This window comes from Musca autumnalis, unplaced genomic scaffold, assembly GCF_047663935.1.
Source record: "Musca autumnalis isolate F117 unplaced genomic scaffold, ASM4766393v1 scaffold_4, whole genome shotgun sequence".
NCBI classification, from domain to species: domain Eukaryota; kingdom Metazoa; phylum Arthropoda; class Insecta; order Diptera; family Muscidae; genus Musca; species Musca autumnalis.
This window is the reverse complement of record NW_027411977.1, coordinates 134195041-134207398: the sequence shown is the minus strand read 5'-3', so window position 1 is coordinate 134207398 and position 12358 is coordinate 134195041. Positions and strand designations below refer to the sequence as shown.

General features: G+C 34.4%; 1 pseudogene; it reads left to right on the top strand.

Annotated features, from left to right (window-relative positions):
* LOC141401190 (odorant receptor 63a-like) overlaps window positions 1-12358 on the top strand; it is a 41834-nt pseudogene that overhangs the window by 25215 nt on the left and 4261 nt on the right.

The window sequence follows — 12358 nt, the reverse complement described above, 5'->3', positions numbered from 1 at the left end:
TTCTGTCCTTTAACACTTTTTTAAATTTATTGAAATTACATGGTTAAAAATGTGTGTTTCTTCCATATTAATTATAGCTTTTAAACAAATTTTTGAAAAAAAGGTTTTTATACCCTCCAGCATAAACGGGTTCGAAGTAAATAGGAACAATAAGTTTGTTTTCATTTATCAAAATATAAACTAAGCACTTCCCACTATTCTTTGCAGGAGCAGAATATCTTAACACGTTCGCGGACGCAAGTAAATTCAGAGAGGTGAAAAAATGACACCCAATTATTTTCGAAATTAGTTTTTTTGTTTTTATTTACTAATTATTGATTATTATTATCATTTTTTATTTATTATAGAATGTATCTTGTTGAAATAAATCGTATTATGTATATTAATCACCAAAACTTAAGATTGTATTCAAATAAATGAACAAAAATTGGCTGACAATGTGAATGCTATATCATTCACGTCATTTTGCATCGGAATGCTATAGCATTCACGTCCGCGAACGTGTTAACTGTTTGTCATAGCTGTTCTTTCCAAAACTTGGACTAATATTTACAACTTTATGAATTTAGAAAGTCGAAACGACAATCAACTTAGTCCAATTCTGATTTCTTCAACGTAATAATTATTTGAATCCTTTAGCTTTTCCAGCATCATTTCCCACTTGGTATCATGGTGTACGTAATTTAGGGTACTTCTTTGTGGAATACGTTATTGTAACCATGCAAATATATCTGGCAACAGTTGGTATGAATTGACTTACCACTGCATACATATATCGCTCATTTACTCAAAGAGTGACACATCTCAAAAAATCCAGTTTCGAGAAAAACGCGTTATAAGTTGGCGATTGAAATTTGACTTCCCAACTTAAAAGTATATTTTGCAAACAGATAGCCCGATATCAGTGCTAAATTTGTGTGCAAGATCAAGCATGATTCGAAGTGTTTTAGTGCTTCGTAATCGCTAAAACGCGTTTGTTGTAGTGAATGAGCCGCAACTCGTCGATTTTTAGAGATACCAGCATGAATATTTGATACAAGATAAAGTAGAACTCGTAGAAAAAATTAGAAACACATTTTTTAAGTTGTGCCACTCTTTAAGTAAATGAGCGATATGTACATTAGGGTTATAACTTTTTGCACTTTTTTGCAAATATCAAAAACACCACCACATAGCCGTGTAGAACATGGAAAACTATTATGAAATACGGCGTCAATTTTGCTCTATCGCGAAAAAAGTTTCCGCACCAAATGCATTGAAGTTCAGTAATGCATTTTTTAATTTTAGCTGTTATGACAACATATTTGCTTTTAATTAAAATTTTTATTTTTTTTGTAATCTAATTTAAAATCATTATCAAAGCGTTCTGGACCAATTTATTCTCAAATCGCGCCATTTCGGAGCATTTTAGGAATTTTTGACACTATTGAAATTTTTGTTTTTTCTTTATAAACTCGCGAATTTTATGTTTATATTTATTGTACCAATTGGACAAGAGAATATGGTGTCATTTGCAACAAATTCGCGAAAGTTACAGACAGTTTTTAATGACTTTGCCTGTGAGAATTGTATTTTTTTCTATGAATATTTATTCAAACAAAGCAAATTTAATATTATAAGTAGAAAAAACATCAAAAGGGTTTTAGTAATTACAGTCGGCGCGGAAACTTTTTTCACCGAATCGATCTTAGAAACTCGTTTTCATTATTAGGACAAAATTGCCCACGTGGTACTGGTGTTGTATTTTTGTAAAAAATATATACGATTCTCACAGGCAAAGTCAACAAAAACAGCCTGTAACTTTCGCGACTTCGTTGCAAATGACCCCATATTCTTTCACAAGTTTATAAAGAAAAAGCAAAAATTGCAATAGTATCAAAAGTACAAAAGTAAAAGTACAAAATACAAAAAATACAACATAAAAAAAGGTCCTAATATGCACCGAAATGGCGCGATTTGAGAACAAATTGGTCCAGAACGCTTTGATAATGATTTTAAATTAGATTACAAAAAAATAAAAATTTTAATTTAAAGCAAATATGTTGTCATAACAGCTAAAATTAAAAAATGCATTACTGAACTTCAATGCATTTGGTGCGGAAACTTTTTTCGCGATAGACAAAAATAGTTTTCCATGCTTTACACGACTATGTGGTGGTATTTTTTTGGTTATAGCCCTAATGTACATGTATATGAAAATTGAATTTTTATTTTTTCACGGGATATTTTCTATAATTCCTTGAAGCATCCATAACTTGTTCAGGACTCTTTGGTATTATATCGGTACATTGTTTTACTCTCTTAAGGGTTTTGCGTAAATTGATGACTTACACTACCACGAAACATGTACCATCTCAACAAAGGTGTACTTATATAAAGTGCTGCATCAAGTTGCATCAACAGATTTTAAGGTATAAATATTGAAATTTTAAATACGCAGTGAAAAGCAGTGTTTGAATTTGCTACTAGTTTTTCACAGCACAGCACAAGGTCTATGCTGGTGCTGTGAAAGTGACGCAGCATAGCACATAGCCACAGCATCAAAAATAAAAACGAGTGCTATTGCTATGCTGTGCTGTTTTCAAAAACAAAAACGAAAACTGTTGCTATGCTATGCTACGAACATAAAAGTAGCATAGCACATAGCATAGTCATGAAATCGAAAAACGATTGCTGTGCTCTACATAGCATAGCATAATTAATGTTAACCCAGCAAACTCACTAACCCCCATTATTATAAATAAGCCTTCTTTGGTTATAGTTTGGATTTTTCGATCAGATTTTTTTAGCGTTCCGGTTAAAATAATATTAAAAGGGATCATTCAATTTCAAGGAGAACTTTCTTGGCATTAACTTATAATGTGGAAATTATATTTTTAATGTTTTCAATCAAATTCGTTTATTTTGCATTTTCAAATACATCCAATAGTAAAAGAAAACTTATAATAATGACCCTATGAGTTGTTCAGTGTTGTTTATTGCTAACAAGGTGCCTACATGGTACTTTTTTCATTAATTGGATAATAATTGTTGTCTATAGAGTGATTTTGTGAAAATTCGCCTTTGGCCCTATAAAATGGGCACCAATTTTAATTTTAATTTGTATTGGCGAATTTTCATAAAATCACTTTACAGATCACATTTATTGTCCAATCGATGAAAACAGTTTACAAGTTGCTAAACAAGTAATCCCACAAACATTTTTGAAAATCGGGTCAGATTTTAATTTTGGCTATATAAAGGGCCCATGGAAACTTTGAGGTCCCAGTGGCACGTGTTAACATACTCCGATTGAGCTCAAACTCTGACAATCTTAATTTTTAACAAAACAGGCGAAACCGAATGAATCACGAAACTCTAGAAGGCATATTATTAGTAAAGCTAAATTCAGCCTTTATAAACGAAGCTATAAACAAATTGTCCCTTTTTTAAGACCAGAATCAAAAAGATTAGTGCAAATTTTTTTTATAATTAGCCATCGTTATGCATTTTTCTAATTTCCGTTAAACATTCTAAATGTTCCTTACTGTAAAAATATATTTATTTGTGTATCTAAGCGCTCAGACAAATACATTCTTATAGTTGAGCAGCAGTTGAATATTTCCACCAATTTGCTGTTTGTTATATAACTGGCTATATGGTAAGTAGTCTGTCTATAAAAGATCCACAGGGTAGAAAGATATGCTCTGTTCCAGAACCTAAAGGTATCTACTATTTTTGATTTTTTTGACAAATTTATAAAGAAAAAGTGTTAACATTTCAAAAATAGTAGACTGTTGCAGTTTCTGGAACAGAGCAATAGTTGCGGTCAAAATAATAGTAGTGTGTTAAAAATATCGAAATGTGCAATTAGTCATGGTTTCACAGCTCAATAGCAAATTCTGTTATATTTCAAATACATACATCTTTGCCATCAAACATTTTTATACCCTCCACCATATGGAGGGTATAATTAAATTTGTCATTCCGTTTGTAACACATCGAAATATTCGTCGGAGACCCTATAAAGTATATATATTATTGATCAGCATAAAATTCTATTTCGATTTGACCATGTCCGTCTGTCCGTCCGTCCGTCAGTCCGTCCGTCTGTCTGTTGAAATCAAGATACAGCTCGCAATTTTAAAGATAGAGAGTCAAAATTTGGTACAGAAGTTGCTATTACTTGCAGGATGGTTGGTATTGAAAATGGGATATATCGGTCCACGTTTTGATATAGCCCCCATAGAACGGTACCTCCCGATTTTCGGTATTTTTAAGGTTTAAGCTTCATTATCACACCGAAATGGCTGAAATTTGGTACGTAGTCTTCTTTAGGGGTATAAAACTTTCTCCCAGAATTTTGTCGGTGTCGGTCCATACCTTCATATAGCCCCCATAGAACGGTACCTCCCCTTTTTCGGTATTTTGAAGGTTTTCGCTTCATTATCACACCGAAATGGCTAAAATTTGGTACGTAGTCTTCTTTAGGGGTATAAAACTTTCCCCTAGAATTTTGTCGGTATCGGTCCACACCTTCATATAGCCCCCATAGAACGGTACCTCCCGATTTTCGGTATTTTGAAGGTTTTAGCTTCATTATCCTACCAAAATGGCTGAAATTTGGTACGTAGTCTTCTTTAGGGGTACAATACTTTCTCCCAGAATTTGGTCGGTGTCGGTCCATACCTTCATATAGCCCCCATAGAACGGTACCTCCCGTTTTTCGGTATTTTGAAGGTTTTCGCTACATTATCACACCGAAATGGCTGAAATTTGGTATTTAGACTTCGTTGGGGGTACTCAAACTTCCCCTTTAAATTTGTCGGTATAGGTTCACGCCTTTATATAGCCCCCATGGAAAGGTACCTCCCGATTATTCGTGTTTTGAAGGTTGTGTCTTCAATATTCCACCAAAATGGCTGAAATTTGGTCTTTAGTCTTCAATGTGATATAAAACTGTTCGCCAGAAATATGTCTGTACAGGCCCACTCTTTCATGTTGCCCCATTTCTGACTAAAATTCGTCGGTATAGGTCCACGTTTCGATATAGCCCCCATAGAACGGTACCTCCCGATGTTCGTAATACTGAAGACTGCGACGTCAATATCCAACCGAAATGACTGAAATTCGTTATTTCGTCTTCCAAGAGTAATAAAATATTCCAGAAGAGTATTATCAGTATTATCCACGTCTTCCTATATCCCCATAGAAGCGTACTTCTTGATTTTCGGTATTTTTTAAGTTTTAGCCACATTCTCTTATCGATATATAGGAAATTTGGTATTAAGTCTTCTTTGAGCCTAAAAGCTTTCCGTAAGAAATTTGTCGGTATAGATCGACGTTTTGAAATAGCCCCCATAGAATGGTGCCTCACATTGTTTTACCGAAATTGCTGAAATTTAGTATTAAGTCTTCTTCATACACGAAAGGAAACAAATTATTCCATTTTACTTCAATACAACTTGTGGTGGAGGGTATAACAAGTTCGGCCCGGCCGAACTTAACGCCGTTCTTACTTGTTCTGGGTTATGTTTGATGCTATGCTGTTGATTTTGTTCATAGCACAGTACAGCAATAGCTTTCGTTTTTGTTTTCTTGAATGCGGCTGTTTACTATGCTGTTAAAATGTCTGCAGCACAGCACAGCATAGCAATAGCATTCGTTTTTGATTTTGATGACTATGCTATGTGCTTCGCAGATTTCAGTAGCACAGCATAGATCATGTGCTATACTACTTTTATGTTCGCAGCATAGCACAGCAACAGTTTTCGTTTTTATTTTGGATGACTATGCTATGCTATGTGCTGTGAAGATTTCAGAAGCACAGCATAGACCATGTGCTGTGCTACTTTTATGTTCGCAGCATAGCACATCAACAGTTTTCGATTTTGTTTTTGAAAACAGCACAGCATAGCAATAGCATATTTTTAGTGATTTCAGTGCTGTGCTGGTAGCAAATTCAAACACTGGTGAAAAGTAATTTAAAATTTTTTTCCTTCACACTGATTTGAATCGTTGGCACCCATATCACTGTGTTATATATTATAAATTCTAATTTTAATATCTCGTCCAATTTTCCAATTGTTTAGTTTCTGCAATCGATTAAACAATCTGTATCGGATACCATCATTAGGATTATTTGCGTCTTGTTGTCTGGTAATTTGTTTGTTGACCTTTAAGGCCAGTGTCGATTTGGTATGATTTATATTTGTTAGTATTTTGTTTAGCAAATATTTATATTAAATTGTTTATTTTTATTACAGGGTAATGATATTTCGGCTTCAATCAAAGTTGGCCTATATCTTTCGGCGGCCTTTTTTGAGTTGTTTATATATTGTTTGAATGGTCAACGTATCACTTCAGAGGTAAATAAGTATAGAGAAATACAAGTACAATAATAATATAATTACATTAATGCATTTAAGCAACGCATTAATGCACGGCGAAGCATTACCAAGGCAAAGCAACACTGAGTAAAGTGGAACAATTAGTTTCCTTTCGTTTATGAAAGTACTAAGCTCTTTCTCCACGTCAAGGCTTATTCTTAGAAGAATTGGAATATGTTAACTGAAGAATATCAATATTTCTTGTAAACTAGGTTTAATATCAATGTGACATTGATGTTTTCTACCCATTCAGAATGCGAAATACCATGTTACAATCCATTCCATTCGGACGATCCCTGTACAATAGGGTTATGATTTTTTATCTTTTTTCTTAAACAGTATTTCCTGTAGCAAGTATAAATGAACTCTTGCCTATTTATGCACAAATAACATCAATTCCATTAAAGTATCAAAAAGGTCCAAACACAAACATTCAAATTACATATTTTTTCTCATAAAATTATTACCTGTTGCACGACTCAAAGAACATTTGCCTATTAATGACTAAAATAACTGTTATTTCGTTTAAATATCGAAAAAGGTAACGCACAATTTACATGACATATAAGGGGATTTCTGAATGAAATCGGAAACTTTTTCAAAATGAGATATTTGATTTCCTTTATTATACCCTACACCACTATGTGGGGAGGGTATTATAAGTTGGTTTTTGCCAAAAAGTTTGTAACGCATCGAACTAATGGTCGTAGACCCATACTTATATATACCAAATTGAATGTCTCGACGAGCTGAGTCGATCTGGCTATGTGTGTCCGTCCGTCAGTCCGTCCGTCTGTCCGTCTGTCCATCTAAACCTTGTAACCACGCTACAGGTCGCAATTTTGATCGGATCGTCACCAAATTTTGGGTGTTGATGAGGGTCCCGGAGGGGAAGAAGCCTATTGATTTTGGTGATGGTCGGATAATATTCAGGGGTCGGAATGGGAAAAAAACTTATTTGGGGAAAAAGTCAACGTTTTATTTCAAAGCGAATATCTACGCATCTATAATATGTATATCAAAAGCAAAACCTGATAATGAAAGTAGAAAGTATCACCTTTACAACGATGTATAGAAGGTTGTCGTAGGTGGTCAAACAAAGATGAAATCGCAATAGTCGCTAATACAACTCATCTTTTTATTTTTGCGATTTGAGTTATAATAACGAATATCACAGCTTTGGTTGGGGATCTTCCAAAAGCAAAGCCTGACTATGAAAGCAGAATATCCCACCTTTACAATGATTCAAAGCGGGTTGACGTAGGTGGCCAAATAACGGAGATATAGCAATAGTCGGTAATACATCCCATTTTTCAATTTTTTTCAAAATCGCGCTACAGGTCACAATTTCGATTGGATCGTCACGAAATATTGGGAGTTAATGGGGATCCCACAGAGACAGAAGCGTATTGATTTTGATGATGGTCGGATAATATTCAGGGTTCGAAATGGGCAAAAACGTATTTGGAGAAAAGGTCAACGTTTTATTTCAAAGCCAATAGCTCTGTTTCTTTAAGAGGTATATCAAAAGCAAAACCTGGCAAGGAAAGTAGAAAATATCACCTTTACAACGATGTATAGTAGGCTGTTTTAGGTGGTCTAACAACAGAGATATCGCAATAGTCGGTAATGTATCCCATTTTCCAATTTTTTTGTAATCACGCTACAGGTCGCAATTTTGATCGGATGGTCACGAATTTTTTGGGAGTTGATGCGAGTCCCACAGAGGAATAAGCCTATTAAGTTTGGTGCTGGTCGGATAATATTCACGAGTCGGAATAAGCAAAAAGCTTATGTGGAGAAAAGTCAACGTTTTTTCTTATGCGAATATCTCCGCTTCGGATAGGAGTATTCCAAAAAGAAAGCCCGCCAATGGTAGAAGAGAAGATCTCCTTTATATTGATGCAAAGTATTTTGGCGTAAGTGCGAAAACAACCGAGATATCGCAAAAGTCAGTAATATATATATATATATATATATATATATATATATATATATATATATATATATATATATATATATATATATATTTTTTTTTTTCCATTTTTTGTAATCACGCACCGGTTGGAATTTTGATCGGATAGTCACGATCGGATAGTCACGGGGGTAGATGCGGGCCCCACAGAGGAAGAAGCCTATTGATTGTAGTGATAGTCGGATAATATTTAGGGGTCGGAATGGGGAAAAACTCATGTGGAGACAAATTCAAAGTTTTATTCTTTGTGAATATATCGGCTTCTAATAGGGGTTTCCAACGGCAAAGCCTGTCAATAGAAGAAGAAAATATTACCTTTAAATTGGTGTAAAGTAGGTTGGCGAAGGTGGCCAAACAAGGGAGATACCACAATGCATCCAATTCTTCCATTTTTTGCAATCACGCTATAGGTCGCAATTTTGATCGGATGATCACGTAATTTTGGTTGCTTATGGCGTCCCGAGAGAAAGTGACATATTATGTTTGATGGTATTCGGATTATATTCCCTAAAAAAAATGTTTACCAGTGAAAAGCTTATGCACAGGGGTAGTGGTGTAGGGTAACACATGGTCGGCCCCGTTCCGACTATAGCCTTGGCTCACTTCTTTTTTGCTGTGGTGATGCTGCTCATCAGCAAAATATATCAGTATATTTTCATATTTTTTCACTAACGATTCCAGAGATATCACGCCTTGAAAAAGTCGAATTCTGTAAAAACTACACGCAGAAAAATATATGTTAGAAATATGTTTGGATCCAAACAAATATTTGTTTGGGACTGATTGCAAACAAATAAATGTTTGGATCCAAATATAATTTGTTTGTGTCCAAACAAATATATGTTTGCAACATTTTGTAACATATCTCAATATTATATACATATTTGGGTACCAAGTGAGTGAAGAAATCAGTGTTTTGTATTTTCTTAAAGAAATTGTGTTTTTTAGTAAATTAAATGTCCAATACACTTTATAATTGAATCAAAAAGGTGAATGGAAATATTTTATTGGACAAGGAAGAAATCGCATTTAATATTGGAAATTACATCAATACATTTTTCATATACATACATACATATCGTCACCATAAATGCCCGAAGACGTAACCCACATGAAAATCGAAATTAGTTTTTTGGTGGAATCTGATATATAAAGCTAAATTCGTGCTCTGGCAAAATTTCAAACTTCTTCGTTCAAAAATAGCCATCCTATTCAAGAAATGGCATTTCGAAAATGGGATAACATTGCAGATTTCGTTGTAATGACGGATCCAAAAACCAATCGTTTTAACGGTTTTAGTTTTATTACTTACTCCCATTCGTGCATCACATTTAATACTCCAAATACTCGCCCTCCTAAGATTAATATTCTACAAAACAGTTTTCATTTTATAACGTTTTTTGCTTCTCCTGTAAAGTTTTGGGTTTGTGGGTTACGTCTTCGGGCATTTATGGTGACGATATGTATATTTGAAATATGGATGTATCTACCCAGCTAACAATTTTTCCGATTTTTTCGGAATTCGGAACGAAACTCTGCACAAGTTTCCGATTCTGATGCCGAATTCGTTCCAAAATCGGAAAAAATTTGTGTGAAGGTCCGCACGAATTCGGAAAGTTTTGTCGGAAAAAATTGGAAGGAATATTAGAATTTCGTTCCGAATTCTAAACGAATTGGTAAAAATACTCATATGAAAAAAAGGAAATTTTAAGAGAATTTTCGATTATCTGTACAATTTCGGAAAAAAACTCTGAAGGGACATTAGGCAGAAAATAGGATGATTTTCGGTTACTTTTTCAGAACATCAAAAAAAAAAAATCAGATGTTTGATCCGAAATTCATAAAATTATCGGATGTTTGATCCGATATTCGGAAAATTATCGCTTTTTATCGAAACTTTTCGGATGTTTGATTCGAAAATCAAATTTTTTCGGTGGAAATTTTATATCGGAAATGGGAAAAAATCGGATGTTCAATCAGAAAATCGGATGTTCAATCAGAAATACAGACCATTTTTGGGGATTTGATGTAAATACGACAATAATTAACTTCTTCATTTATTTGTAGAACTTTATAATGTCGATTTAATAGTAGTCATTGCTGCTGCTCGCTGACATTGTATATCCACCACGAGTGGCAATTAAGTAAAATGGAACAATTAGTATCTTTCGTCTAATGTCGCTAACCTTAAAAATACCAAAATTCCGGGAGCAGCGTTTTTTGGCGTAAAGTTTTTAGACTCAAAGTGGACTAAATACCAAATTTCCGATATTTCAGTAAGATAATGTGGTTAAAACCTAAAAAATACCGTAAATCAAGAGGTACGCTTCTACGGGGGATATAGGAAGACGTGTAGCAATACTGGAAATTCTTTTCTGGAACATTTTATAATCCCATGAAAGACTAAATAACAAATTTCAGTCATTTCGGTGGGATATTGACGTCATATCTTTTACAATTATGAAAATCGGGAGGGCTATATCGAAACGTGTACCTATACCGACGAAATTCAGTCGGAAAAGGGTTTACTTCCAACGTAGAGTAAATACCAAATTTCAGCCATTTCGGTGGGTTGTTGTGGCCACAATCTTCAAAATAGCGAAAATCGCGAGGAACAGTTCTATGGGGGCTATATGAAGGCGTGGACCTATATCGACAAATTTCATATGGAAAATTTTATACCTCAAATGAGGACTAAATACCAAATTTCAGCAATTTCGGAGAAATATTGAGGTCACAACCTTCAAAATGCCGCAAATCGGGAGGTACCGTTCATCTCGTTGAGAAAATCTAACTTTAATAATAAGTAGATTATTTGGATCGGATGCCCATTCATATAATTCCCAAACCGTGGTTATTTGATTATCAATTTATTTAGTTTATTGTCCGGCTGGTACACTTATAGCTAATCCATTTTCAAAATCGAAAAATGAAGCCGTTTTTATGATGTTTAAGATAAATTCCTAAAATTCCTTTAAAAAATTAAAAAAATAGCAATCATTCGAATCCCACTACCAAATAGGGCTTGAAATTTTTGAAAATCGAAGAGGTCAATCGTTTTTAAAAACTGATGTTAAATATTAAATCGCGTATTTTTTAATTCCGAAGTATATAATAAGGAAAACATCGGTCCCAGGTGAAGCATCTAGCTATTAAAAGCAAAGTTAAAAAATGTGTAATATGTTATAAGATTACATGGAGTGTACAAAATTACAAAAATTAGTTCTATCTTGTGCCATTCGCCTTATTTAGGGCCAAGTTTTCCTTTTGATTGGAATTCTGCTTCCACTGATCTTCTCCAAGTTGTTCGGAGTTGCTCTGTTCCGTCTAAATTGTGGATTCCATTGCAAGCTCATTTTAGCGATATTAGAGTCATCTTTTTTCCGTAGTGTATGTCCAATCCATTTCCACTTTATTTGCCTGATTTCGGTATCGAGGGGCTTCATATTGCAGATTGCCATCAGGTTCTGGTTACTGATTTGTAGCGGCCCGAAATTTTTGAGTGTTCTTCTCATACATTTATTAAGAAATACTTGTAATTTACATGTGATAGATGTAGCGACTTTTCATGTCTCGCATCCATATAGCTAGACGGATTTCACACTGGTGTTGAAAATGTGAATTGTTTGTTTTTTTTTTTTTTTGAAATTTGTGAGGATTTTCAATAAAGCGTATGCATGACGAGCCTTGTTTATCCTGTTGCTAACATTTACATCTGTTCCTCCTTGTTTGTCTATGGTGCTTCCAGGTAGGTGATTTCACTTACTTCTGCGATGGGGGTGCCATTGAGCAGTACGGTCTATGGTCTATTTTTATTGAGACTGTTAATTTTCTTCTGAATGCCATTAAGTGTGTGGGACACTAAGTATATGTCGTCAGCATAGTCTAGATCGTGTGGACGTTGTTATAAATGCCATTGTATACCGTCCCTGTCTTCATCATTCGTTTTCGTCAATACGACGTCAAGAACAATAAGAAACAGTAGTGGGCAGAGTACGCACCCTTGCCTTACCCC